This window comes from Chiloscyllium plagiosum, unplaced genomic scaffold, assembly GCF_037043375.1.
Source record: "Chiloscyllium plagiosum isolate Xiang-an unplaced genomic scaffold, Cpla_swu_hap1 HiC_scaffold_13, whole genome shotgun sequence".
Lineage (NCBI taxonomy): Eukaryota > Metazoa > Chordata > Chondrichthyes > Orectolobiformes > Hemiscylliidae > Chiloscyllium > Chiloscyllium plagiosum.
The window spans coordinates 69,972,649-69,986,856 of NW_028270151.1; the positions used below are offsets into that span (position 1 = coordinate 69,972,649).

At 39.1% G+C, this 14,208-nt stretch overlaps 1 pseudogene across 1 annotated transcript; it reads left to right on the top strand.

The window, feature by feature from the left end:
- The first annotated feature begins 464 nt into the window (after positions 1-464).
- On the top strand, positions 465-13,897 carry LOC122555804 (CD48 antigen-like; annotated as a pseudogene). Its single transcript, XR_015759211.1, has 6 exons — positions 465-1,179; positions 3,876-3,970; positions 4,059-4,409; positions 4,973-5,239; positions 8,388-8,489; positions 13,028-13,897. The product of XR_015759211.1 is annotated as a CD48 antigen-like (transcript).
- The last annotated feature ends 311 nt before the right edge of the window (positions 13,898-14,208 follow it).

Consider the following 14,208-nt stretch of genomic DNA (forward strand, 5'->3'; position numbering starts at 1 on the left):
CCAGAGTCCAGCGTACACCAATCAGCCGGCCCTTACTGTGAGCTTTACTTCCAGTTTATACCCCGTAGCCAGGGCAGTGCGAACAAATGGAGAGGAGGCGCTTGAACAGAGAAACAGCAAGTCAAAGAGCAGTGTGTGTCAGTGAGTGAATCTCCGAGAGAGAGAGAGAGACCCGGGGACTGAGTAAATAATCAAGGGTTGCAGACAGAATACAGGGGGGTGACTGTAAAATTAATATAATTGAACAGAGACTGCATTTTAAAACAAAAGCTGGTGAAAATGGCCTGGACCCAGGAGTTACGACGAGTTAGTAATCGTTCTGAGGTTAATAAGAAGTGGAAGCATAACTAAAACAGTGAGTGGTACTGTTCCGTTCTCGTTCAGATTAAAACAAAACACTTTCACAGATTTTTTTTTAAAAAGATCTTTCTTCTGTTTGGAATAAAATCAAGTTTACCAACAACAAGTTTTTGTCCTGGAATAACAATGTTTTACAGGATTCTAGTAACCAAGTCGATCCAGTTTGTCAGTTCAATGTTTTGTGAGGTGTTTTTCGCTCTCATGTTCAAACCTAGATGAAATATTAAAGAATTGAACAGAATTAGAAACCGAACATTGATTTGACACATTCTCTCTGTCTCTCTTCCTCCTTCCACACGGGCAAACAAACCTGTTGGGCTAGAAATTGGTGTCATGTGATTCAACAGCGGCACCTCTATATTATCCCTCCACACAGGCTGCCTGAGCTGCTGAGTCTTGCCAGCATTTTCTGTCGGTGTTTGAGGGATTGTTCAGTGTCACACCGGATTGTTGTAGCACACCACAGTGCCTGGGTTGGCACCGTGATCCCAGCTGCTCTTTCTCCGACCCTGCCTTCCCGATGGGTTTTGGAAAGAGGAATGTTAAAGCGTTTACGTCCCGACTGCCGTGATAACATTCCTGCAAACAAAAAAAAACCGGGGAAGCGGCGTTCACTTTTGGGATTGTAGATTGGGAATTAACGGCGAAACTGTATGAATTGTGGCTACAGCAAAGCTGCGTGGGCACCGGTCCCTGCATTAAAGGCGCTATATAAATGCAAATTGATGTAGTTGTATTGAAACTTGGAATGCTCTGTCGTGGAGTTAAAAAATTTAAAGTACTTTCGTTAAGGGACAACAGCCATTTTGTTGCAAACAGGTGAGTCTCTAACTTCAATTTGAGAGTTACTTCTGGAAAGAATTTACTATGTTTAATCCGAAAAGGGAATAGAACTTTTCATTTTAAATCGAGTGTTTTTATTTAAATATTATATAAATTTTAACTCCAACAAGTTCTCTTTATGGCTCATATTATAGTTTTGTTAATAAATAATCTATAGATGATAATAATATCAGAAACAAAAAGCCGGAAATTGCTGGAAAAGCTCAGCAGGTCTGGCAGCATCTGGACAAATCTGAGTTAACGTTTCAGATCGAGTCGCTCTTCCCCAGAATTGACAATGATATCACATCATCAAAGCGAAACATTAGTACAATAAATTATTTCAATATTCGATGTGCTGTTTCTTCGATTTCGCCTTATGGTTTTTAAGGTGAATCCCATGCTCATTTACTTTTTTTTACTCCCGTTGAATTTACTTCAACGGTGAAGATTAGCAGCAGTAAAATCCGTACAAATACCTTTCTCATTTTTAAACCCTCTCACTCAGGGCTCAGTGGTTAGCACTGCTGCCTCACCGCGCCAGGGATCCAGATTTGATTTCTGCCTCAGGCAACTGTCGGTGTGGAGTTTGCACATTCTCCCCGCGTCTGTGTGGGTTTCCTCTGGGTGCTCCAGTTTCCTCCCACAGTCCAAAAATGTGCAGGTTAAGTGAATTGTGGCCATGCTAAATTGCTCATAGTCTTCAGGTATGTGTCGGTTAGGTACATTAGTCAGGGGAATTGTAGGGGAATGGGTCTGGGTGGGTTACTCTTAGGAGCGTCGGTCTGGACTTGTTGGGCCAAATGGCCTGTTCTCCACACTGCAGGGATGCAGTGACTACAGATACAGTCTAAGTGAAGATATTTCATAATGTTGCAGCAACCTTGTGCGAGAAACCCTTTATTTTGACGCTCGTGAACTCAATCCAAGGGCAATAATATTGGTGTCTCGGGGAGCTTTTGATTGGCAAAGGCGCTCGTTTCACCTAAACATCACTTTGAAGACCAAGTAAAACAAATTCAATACCGATGCAATAAAAATCAGCTCAACCTCCTTGTCTTTCCCAATCTCGTGCCCCATCCTGGGAGATACTTGGGATAGATTTTCATTACGAATAAATCAATGCTATAAACGCCTTCACTAAAGAGCCAGATCATTAGGAGTTACTACTATCTTAAAAATACTGTACGTACGTACTTTCCTGGGGTCATGAGAATGAAGTGTGACTGGTTGGGGTTAAGTTACAGAATATTGACCTCCCGAATCTTTTCCAGTTCCTGTGACTTATTTTTGAAATGTGCAATTTATTCTGATCGCCTGTCCCTTTTTTTTTAAAAAAGATATTCTTTTCATAACCTTTTGCCAATTTTTCATCGGATAATATCCGCAAGCTCATTTTACGTCTTGTTTTTTCGCATTCCCTTAATCATTTTGTGCATGACAAGGTCAAATTAAGTCAAAAATGGAAACGAACTTGTCTGACATTTGCCGCTACAGACCCAAGCATAAAGACTCACTCAGAGGGGTTTAATAATCTAATTACGCATTTGATTTACACGCATTTGAAAGCACTTGCATTTTCCCAGAGTTAAACTCTGAAAGGTTATGACGCTGAGTTTCATTGAGCATTTGAAATGATCATTTTTTGAGTGTAATGCGTGAGGAAGTTAGTAAGGGTAAATGGATTTTTAAAAAAAACCTGTTTCATTTATTGCCGCTGCACAAAGCCACTTGCCTTCACATAGCCCAATTCATCTGTAGTTCTCTGCGGTCTCAACCACATTCTTCTCACTACAGGCAATGCCTTTCTTAATGGGTCAGTAGGAGGTATGATGTTGACAGCATGAAACAGATGAGCTGAATTCATTCTCTCCTGTGGTTTAATGCTTTGCTGTTGCAAATTCATTTCCCAAGCCTAGCGCTGGTGAGACGCAAGGCTGAGAAACTGTAATGATAACATGTATTTCCCTTCTTGGGGAAAAAAAGACGTATGATTCCTGAATAATCCCATTGCGTTTCTTCATGGTATTAATCAACATACATGGAGAATCTTGTAAAGTTTTCCACGCATTTCCTGGATTTGTTGTAGTCATCAATCACTCGCTGTTGAGTCTGATTGCCATGGGATTTCCTCAGTCGACAATGGTCATGGGTTGAGTCTGCTCCCACAGCCGCGTCTCCATTTGGCAGATGTTAGCAAGAGATGAAATAAGATATAAGGTAATGTTTGTGACATGATAAATGATATTTCGCCACCCGAGCTTCCTCCTTTGTCACACTTTTTCTTGCCTATCTTAATTTTGTAAATAATATACTGACGATTGGTTCTCTAAGCTATCTGCTCCTGCTCCTTGGAAGACTCCTCTTCATTATCTATCCTCTTTAACTGCACTGTGTTCTTTCTCATTTTCCTCCAGTTCCTCCGATCTGTACATCTCTGCTTCTTTCCAATTGTCTCACCCTCCTGCAATTGTTAGTCTTAAAATCCATGCTTGGTAAGAATTGATTACTCCTTCTCAAATTCTCAGACTCTTACTTCTCTTAATCTTAGTGGTATCGCACAATGACTTGTACCTATCACTGATGGTTTCAATTTAAAAACAAAATATCTAATAGACTCCAATTGAGTGAAAGTTAGATTCAAATGGAAATTTTGTGCAATTAATCAATAAATTTATTTTGTATTCCTTCAGATGAAATTCTTTCATGATAAACCATGGAAAACAAATGGTGTACAGCACCATAAATAAATGTCTCTTCAATATGAAAATGCTCACACTGCTTTCAGGTAAATGGTTTATATAATTATTAAATTAATGGTTGTTCAGTAAGATAGGCATTCATCAATTTAATGTAGTTTTATTTTTCAATTCCAGTGTTTAATTTGCTTATACTGTATGGAACAGAGAGCTCAGCCATAACCACAATCATTATTAATGCAACTGTGGGTGACCAGATTCTGTTTCCTGTGCCTATCCATTGTGGATCGCAATATGAAGTAGCATTTCTATCAAAATCACCAATTAATGCTAAACTTGCTTCATGGGGTTTTGATACAGCTCACAAACATGCATTGTATGAAAAAAGACTGCAATTACACCAAAATGGCTCTCTGGCACTGCAGAAAGTACAGATTAATGACACAGGACTGTATGAAATACATATTGATTGCTATGGTACAGCAGTGATGGAAACAACTATAACAAAGTTTGATTTGCAAGTGTTTGGTAAGTTACTTGATTATATAACTTTAAAATAAATGTTTTAAACTCAGTGTGAATCTGTGACAATTACTGGAATGCGTAATAGCATGTTTACTCAATGGGAAGGTTCTCAGCCTTGATTCAGGACCTCAACTGAGATTAGGAATACAATAGAGAGACAGTGAAAGACAGAATTTTCACTCAGCGGGCCTTTTTCTCATCATTCCAGATATTTTACTTTTATAGGACATTCACCAGCATGTGGAAAAAGATTACTTGGATTAACATTTTGCAAATCAGGGCCTGTTGTACATTTCTGGTCTTTGTAATAACCCATTAAACTGTTGAGATTTATGGAATTAATGAGAGGTGTAATACAGACTGTATTGACAACAGTACATTTACATTGGCTATTGTTTGTGTGGGTGATTGACCAAATATTTCCAGTAATCCAGTTGTACATGGTTCTGATTTGTATACTTTGTTCAAACATAGCCAATCATTTATTTTCCACAATATGTAAATGGAAAAATTCATGTAATGCTATCATCTTGCCATTCACATCTTAATTGTTGTCTCTATTTTAGAGCCAGTTTCCAAGCCTTTAATAACAATAAATTGTTCAACTAAAAATGCCAGCCTGAGCTGCTCTGTCTCCAAGGGAACAAATGTCACATTATACTGGGAAATACAACCAATGTCTGGACCCAGCAAGAGAATCGATGATGAAGTTGAACTGGTGATAAGTCATGGTCATGAGCAGGCCAAATACACGTGTGTAGTACAGAATCCAATCAGCAATGCAACCAGTGACCTACAGACATTAGAGAAGTGTAATGACCAAAGTTCTACAGGTAAGAGATTGTAAAATCTATTCTTAACACAGTACTTGACTATTCTCCAATCCAGCTTCTCCCTTTCCAACCTCTGCAGAATGCAATCCCATTCAAACTCTGCTACTGGCATTGTAATTTTCAGCATGTTCCATTCATCCATCATCCCTGTGCTCACTGAACATTGTTCAACATCACTTCAAATTTGAATTATTTTCCTTGCTCTTAAGATGCCCCAAGGTCTCACCTATTTATGAAACCTTAAATCACATGATACCAGGTTATAGTCCATCAGGTTTATTTGAAATCACAAGCTTTCGAAGCATTGCTCCTTAGTCAGGTAAAGTTCATTGTCAAATAAACCTGTTGGACTATAACATGGTATCGTATGACTTTTGACTTTGTCCACCCCAGTTGAATACCAGCACCTCCACATTATGAAACCATAGCCAGCATTCCTCCAATTTTGGCCTTTTATACAATCCCAATTTTAATTGCTCCTCAACTGGTATCCATTCATTCAGCTGTCTGGGCTATAAGCTCTGGAATGTACATTGTAAATGTGTTTGAGTATCAAACTTTCTCTTCCCCTTTTAACATGCTCCAAAAAACTTCTCTTTTGATCAAGCATTTGCTCATCTTTTCTCATGTTTGCTTTGTGACTCATTGTCAGATTTATTTATTAATGCTGCTCTGACATGCACTGTTTTACTATGTTAAATTCATTGTATAAATGCAAGTTTTCACTGCTATAGCAAAGTGAAACATGGCACTCATATAAAAGTACATTTTTCACACATCTTGAATAAATAAAGTTGACCTGATCTATGAAGATACAGTCAAGTTTGGTCAAGATATTATTAGAGACGGTAGAAATGGTGTCCATTGCTCTGTCAACTTATACTTTGGATAGCTTGCTGAAACCAAAGATGCTCTGAATGAAAATTATTATACATTTTCAATACAGTTGCAATGAATGTTAAAACATGCAGAATTAATTTACATCACGCATCCCCTGATCATTGTAACTTCAGAGTTTTGAACTCAATCGAACACTACGTAACTAATAGTTCAGTGTTGCAGTTACTTGACTCTAACAACTTTCAACTCAGATTATTTTAAAGTGAGTTCTAGAAAGTGTTACATTAGTTAAGGAAAAGTAATGTCATTCTTGGCTTAGTTATACCTTTCATACCTCTAAATTAAATTGTTGTGCTTTCAAACTTCATTCGATCGGAGTGAAAGCATTTAATAAGATATTTAATCTGCTCAGTTGGATATGAAAGATCAGAAATTGATGAAGGTCAGGAATTGAGTTCTCCCAGAGTTCCAAGAGTATTAGTCCTTCATCCTTTGTTACTGAAATGGATTATTTGTTTGCCTCTCTTTTTGCTGTTTGTAGTTGTTACTCAGTGCAAATTGATTGTTTACCAACACTGCAATGGTAGCAATCCTTCAGAAGTAATTCATTGAGTGTCATTTTGGGGATTCACAAGCTTTGGTTCTCTCGTGGTGCAGTGGTAGTGTTCCTACCTGTGTACCAGGAGGCCCATTCAAATCCCACCTTCTCCAGAGTATATAATAACATCACACAACGGGTTGATTAGAAAAAATGAGTTACATTTAAAAAATCATGAACTTGTCTACGTGATGAATAAATGCAAGTTATTTTCTCTTTCCTTACACTGTTTGTTCAACCTTAGGACATTATACCTTCAATATTTTCAAGTTATCATTCGCGAAAACTCTTTGTCCTGTCAATAAGGTTGTGGTTATTGATTAGCCAGAATCCATAGGCACTAATTTTTTCCTTAACAATATTTTTGAAGTCACGTCTTCATTGGTTGTTGACAAAATAAAACCAAGTTATGAAACACATTTGGTGAGGAAACTTTAAATGTTTATTATTAATTATTCAAGTGTTTTCAAAAATATCCTGCAATTTTCTGCTTTGGAAAGTATCCACAGAAAGGTATTATAAAGGCACAGATCTCATAGACTCATAGAGTTGTACAGCATGGAAACAGACCTTTTAGGTCCAACTCATCCATGCTGATCAGATATCTGAACCTAATCTAGTCCCATTTGTCAGCACTTGGCCCATATCCCCCTCAACCCTTCCTATTTATAAACCCATCCAGATGCCTTTTAAATGTTGCAATTGTACCAGTCCCCACCACTTCCTCTGGCAGCTCATTCCATACACACACCACCTTCTGCGTGAATAAATTGCCCCTTAGGTCCTTTGATATCTCTCGCCTCTCACCCTAAACCTATGTCCTCTAGTTCTGCAATCCCCAAACCAAAGAAAAAAACCTTGTCTAGTTACCTTATCCAATGCCCTCGTGATTTTATAAACCTCGTAAAGGTCAGCCCTCAGCCTCCAACGCCCCAGCCTATTCAGCCTCTCTCTATAGCTCAAGGTCTGCTTGTAAAAAATGTGAATGAAAAATTGCAAAGTAAACCAAATAGAACTGTCATTGTTTTGCAGTAAGCACCATAAGGGGCTGTAGAGGTACCAATATAATCAAGTGCAAACACTATTGAGGGATTCTACTGGAAGTAAAGTATCATTTGAAGGATGTGCAGTGACATTTCAATGGTTTGAAAATATAAATAAAGGAAGAAAAGTAGTAATATTCTGTGTATTCTTTTTTAAAGCTCAATGTTGTTGTCTCATTTCTAAAGGTTTATTGATTCAAAGAACATCCCTCAGCAATTAGCCTTTGTTTGAGCCAGCTGGGTTTATATTTGAATCCATTTTGCATCTAGAACCTGAGCAACAGCTTTGTGAAAAGATGAACCCAATTCAAGCAATGTCACTGTAAAATGTAATCATCATCATCATGCTCCAACTGAAATGGATATTAGCTTTCTTTTAAAACAAACAATAACATATAGTTGTAGAGTTAATCTCTTGTTTTATTTTTCCTGGACTTGGAATCTATATATGGAAACAATGGAAGTAAATTACCGATGTAACAAGTGCACAATATTAGTTTCTGAAATATTCACTTTACTTGGCCTCTATCTATTGATACTTATACTTCAGTGTATGAATAACCTATACTTAATTTACACTAATTTTATCACTTCATAGATTAGTTAAACTGCCAATTTAAGTCATTTAATGCAAGATAAACTTTAATGCATTTCTGATTTATTTCAGGTTTGGTATGTTTCATCTCTATAACTACTGCAACTGTATTGCTTTTTGGTTTGGTTATAATTATATTTATAGCAAAACTAACAACCCATGATAAAGGAAACAGTAAGTACAAACTACGATTTGACAAAACTATAAGGATTCAGCAGAAGTTCAGGGATATTTATTTGTCATTCCATGCAATGAAGTAATAACTGGATAGATGGAAAACTCCAGAGAAATTTCAGATATACAGTTAGGCAAATTAATTATTTCAAAATTAAATATTGGTGTTGAAGTACATTCTAAATCATTGAAATAATACGTTTTAAAAATCCAGAAATCAGATATTTATTTGTATTTTTAATGATAATTATTAAGTTATGATAACCTAAACTTTGTATTCAGTTGTGGGTAAAGTGGTGGAAAAGGTTATAAGAGATAGGATTTATAACATCTAGAAAGGAATAGGTTGATTGGGGATAAAAACAATGACTGCAGATGCTGGAAACCAGATTCTGGATCAGTGGTGCTGGAAGAGCACAACAATTCAGGCAGCATCCGACGAGCAGCAAAATCGACGTTTCGGGCAAAAGCCCTTCATCAGGAATAAAACAGCCTGAAGCGTGGAGAGATAAGTTAGAGGAGGGTGGGGGTGGGGAGAAAGTAGCATAGAGTACAATAGGTGAGTGGGGGAGGAGATGAAGGTGATAGGTCAGGGAGGAGAGGGTGGAGTGGATAGGTGGAAAAGGAGCTAGGCAGGTCGGACAAGTCCGGACAAGTTAAGGGGACAGTGCGGAGCTGGAAGTTTGAAACTAGGATGAGGAGGGGCAAGGGGAAATGAGGAAGCTGTTGAAGTCCACATTGATGCCTTGGGGATAGTTAACACAGTTTTGTGAAGGGTAAGTCGTGCCTCACAAACCTTATTGAGTTCATTGAGAAGGTGACCAAACAGGTGGACGAGGGTAAAGCGGTTGATGTGGTGTATATGGATTTCAGAAAAGCATTTGATAAAGTTGCCCATGGGGGAATGGGTTTGAAGGTGATTTAGAGATTTGGATCAGAAATTGGCGAGCTGAAAGAATTCTGAGGGTGGTGGTTGGTGGGAAATGTTCATCCTGGAGTTCAGTTACTATTGGTGTACCCCAAGGATCTGTTTTTGGGCTACTGCTGTTTGTCATTTTTATAAATTACTTGAATGAGGGTGTAGAAGGATGGGTTAGTAAATTTGCGGATGATACTAAGGTCGGTTGATTTGTGGATAATGCCAAAGGATGTTGCAGATTACAGAGGGACAGAGATAAGCTGCAGAGCTGGGCTGAGAGGTGGCAAGTGGAGTTTAATGAGGAAAAGTGTGAGGTGATTCACTTTGGAAGGAGCAACAGGAATAAAGTGTACTGGGCTAATGGTAAGATTCTTGGTAGTGTAGGTGTGCAGAGAGATTTCGGTGTCCATATACATAGATCCTTGAAAGTTGCCACCCAGGTTGACAGGATTGTTAAGAAGGCATACATTGTGTTAGCTTTTATTGGTAGAGGCATTGAATTTCAGAGCCATGAGGTCATGTTGCAGCTGTACAAAACTCTGGTGCAGCCACACTTGGCGTATTGTATACAGTTGTGGTCACTGCGTTATAGAAAGGATGTGGATTCTTTGGAAAGGGTCCAGAGGAGATTTACTAGGATGTTGCCTGGTATGGAGGAAAGGTCTTATGAGGAAAGGCTAAGGGACTTGAGGCTGTTTTCGTTAGAGAGAAGAAGGTTAAGAGGTGACTTATTTGTGACATTTAAGACAATCCGAGTTAGTTAGAGTGGACAGTGAAAGCCTTTTTTCTTTGGATAGTAATGGCTAGCATGAGGGGACATAGCTTTAGATTGAAGGGTGATAGATATAGGACAGAGGTCAGAGGTAGTTTCTTTACTCAGGGGGGAGTAGTAGGGGCATGGAATGCACTGCCTGCAATTATAGTCGACTCGCCAACTTTACGGGCATTTAATTGGTCATTGGATAGGCATATGGACGAGAATGGAATAGTGTAGGTTGCATGGGCTTCAGATTGGTTCCACTGGTCGGCACAACATTGGGGGCCGAAGGCCCTGTACTGAGCTGTAATGTTCTGTGTTCTATTCTTGAAGATTAAGAACATGAAGTGCATGACCGGCGGTATTAAAATTAATGTCGTTCAAATGCTCATACACTTAAATATTTAAATGCTGTTTAAAAGGTTCACAAATTGTGCCTGGACCATCCACTTCTCACATTGAATAGGTTCTTGCCATTTTGATCCAGGAATATAGAGCCGGAATTTATCGTGTACTGTGGTGTGTTTGCCTTTAGCCAATTCATGTCCCAGCATAATGTGGCTGTGGGACAGCAGACGTTTTGTAGAGGTTGGAGAACATAGCTCCCATTAAAATTTTGCATGTAGATTAGATTAGATTACTTACAGTGTGGAAACAGGCCTTTCGGCCCAACAATTCCACACCGCCCCGCCGAAGCGCAACCCACCCATACCCCTACCCCTACATTTACCCCTTACCTAACACTATGGGCAATTTAGCATGGCCAATTCACCTGCCCTGCACGTCTTTTGGATTGTGGGAGGAAACCAGAGCACCCGGAGGAAACCCACGCAGACACTGGGAGAATGTGCAAACTCCACACAGTCAGTCGCCTGAGGCGGGAATTGAACCCGGGTCTCTGACGCTGTGAGGCAGCAGTGCTAACCACTGTGCCACCGTGCCGCCCATTTAGCCAACAGGAAAATGCATGGGAGATGTTCAGGCCTTCAAGCTTGCCATACTGTTCAGTTTGATCAAGGATGATCTGTACTTCATTTCAAGTTATTCCCTTAGATGCTCTGTAGGAAGAAATCCTGGCCTAACTAAATTTGACTGTAGACCCACAGAAATACAGATGACTCAGAGCTGCTAATCTGCTCTGTTGTATCAAACTGCCTCAAAGTCTAAAAAAATCAATGAAACGGAATGGATCACGGGCCATTGATCTAGGCACTGGAGAAGAAATAAGGGATGAGCCTTGTTGATTCCCCAAAGTACTCCTTTGTAAGATCAGGTGGCTCCAAATTTGGAGCACTGCCCCACAGAATGGTGAAGCAACAGCCTGAAATAATCTTAACCACAGAACCATACAAACTCACAAACAATGTCCCAATCATCGCCATCACCATCCTTAGATATATCCTATTCCACCGCAGAACAAATCCACCAGAGATGTTAAGCACAATGGTATACAGTCAGGAGAGAGTTGCCCAGGGAGTACTCATAGTGACTGCAGACCTCAGGAACTCTCATAGCTTCAAGTCAAAAATGGGACAAGGAGACATCACGCTGATTAGTACCTATCCTGCCCTCCCATGCCACCTCCGTACACCTCAATGTTGAACACCAATTTTAGAAACACGGAGTGGCAAAGGCAATGAATATACTCCAATTGGACAAGGTCAATCTCCATCACCCAGTGTGGGTCATCAGAACCACTACTGACCAAGCTGATCGAGTCCTAAAGGACAGAATAGCTTTACAAGGTCTACAGCAGATGTTGAAGGAACCAACAAGAGGGAGAAACCTACCTGACTTGATCATCATCATTTCACCTTTCACAATTGCATCTGCCTGTGACAGGATTGGCAGTAAAACCATCACACAACCCTTGTGAAATGAAGTCCCTTTTTTACACTGGATACCTTCCTTCATGTTGTGTGGCATTATTAACATGTTTAATGGGGCATACCTTGAAACTGGAAGTTCTCCTCCAAGACATGCTATCTTGGAACTATGTTGCTGATCTTTGCTGTTGCTGGGTCAATATACTGGAACATCCTTCCTAATGGCACTGAGGGGTTCCTGCACTGCAAGGACTGCAGCAGTTCACCTTCTCCCATACAATTTGGGATGGGCAACAAACGTTGGCCTAGCTTGTGACTTCCAGATTCCGTGAACAAGTAACATAAAATGGTAAAATAAAATCGATACCGCTACATAATAAATAAAAGCTTTAATTATCCCTGTAACTAGCACATTTCAGATTTCTTCTATTATTTGCATGAATAAATGTTCTGGGATTCCCTGATAAGTGGTCCAACTCAAAGTTTAATAATGACAGTCTCTCATTTTTGATATTGTAACAAGGGAAAAGCATTTCTCTTTATCTGGCTTAATTCTTTTTAGCACTTCAGCTTGTAATTCTTTGAGTATAGAAAATAAATTTACACAGATTGCATTGCACATAAAGCACAGGAACCCATGATCAGGGTAATCTGCATCCCTGCATACTAGTATTAATGCCCCACATGAGGCCTCCCTGCATCTAACCTTGTTGTCATCATGTTATACTCCTTCTCCCCTCATTTCTTTATCTAGCTCCGGTAAAACTTAACTTAAACACATCAATGCTATTCTCTTCAAATACTATTTGTGGAATCAAGTTTCACATTCTAACTATGCTACTGTTAAAATTTTATGCAATTCTTCTCCCCCACTAACCAAATAGAGAGGAATGTATTAGAAAACTGTAATGCCTGATTTTTTGTACATTGAATGGCCAGAGTTGTAAACCTGCATTTTATCAACTTGTATAATTATGTGTTTCTGACTAGTTTTCAAAAACTAATGAGCTGATGTGAATTTTATGTACTTTCTCAGACACAGCAATTGAAAAATGGAATGAAGAAACATGCTACCTGAGTGATGGAGCTATTGAAGCCACATATATTACTAGGATTCGTTCAAGCTAAATGCTGTTCATTATCTGCTCAGTGCTACTGAATATAGTAATTAAAAAGGAAGAAATTGAATTTAACTGAGCTACAGAATAAGGGTCATTGTTATGGGGATTTTCTACATTGTCAGAGAATGTAATAGAATGATAGTATTTTTATTTGTCACACACACTGACAAAATTGCAGCTCCTACAATAACCTGACCTACTATCTATACATATATAACATCAAATACTTCTGCTTATTGGGCCCTGGCAATTTATTCTACTGTTCGCTGTCGATAACACTGATGCAAATTGCAACACATTGTTCCTCCAGCAGTGAACAGCTTGTTCATTTTGGTGATTGATGCTGCATTTGTAAGATGAGACCCTTGTTTGGCTTTGCTACATTGCATCCCGGGATATTAAAGATGGAAATCCTTTCAGCTCCGTTGAGATACTTAACTTTTCAGAGACATATATTTTGACTGCGAATCTTGTTTTACGGTAAATTTAAAATAAACTAGCTTTGTATTAGTGATAATATCTATGAATAAATGATTCACAATGTCAAAAATCCCAGTCACCGGGTTATAATCCAACACTTAGATTATAACCTGGTGGCGTGTGATTTTTGATCTTGTTCAATCCAGTCCAACACAGGCACCTTCACATCCTGATTCACAATGCCGTTGGAGAACAAATTGTAAATCTGTGAGATAATATTGACTGTTGAAAGCAGGAACAATGATGTATTGTAGATTTACAACATGCATGTAATACCATTTAGTAATAAAACAAGTCATACCTTAGTTTGTTGGCGTGATCAGCCAGTGTGACCAGCTGGTTATTGCTCCACTCTTGTTGTTCTCTAGTTCCAGCAGGAGGATGTGCCTATATGATGTTCTAGCGAGTTTTGAGAAGATTTGTAGCTCAGGTTGAGGTTCTGGATGTAGATTTAGCCACTGAGCTGGAAGGTTCATTTCCAGATATTTCATCACCCTGCTTGGTAACATCTTCAGTGGGCCTCAGGTGAAGCACTGTACATGATTCCTGCTTTCTATTTATATGTTTGGGTTCCTTTGGGTTTGTGATGTCATTTCCTGTGGTGATGTCATTTCCT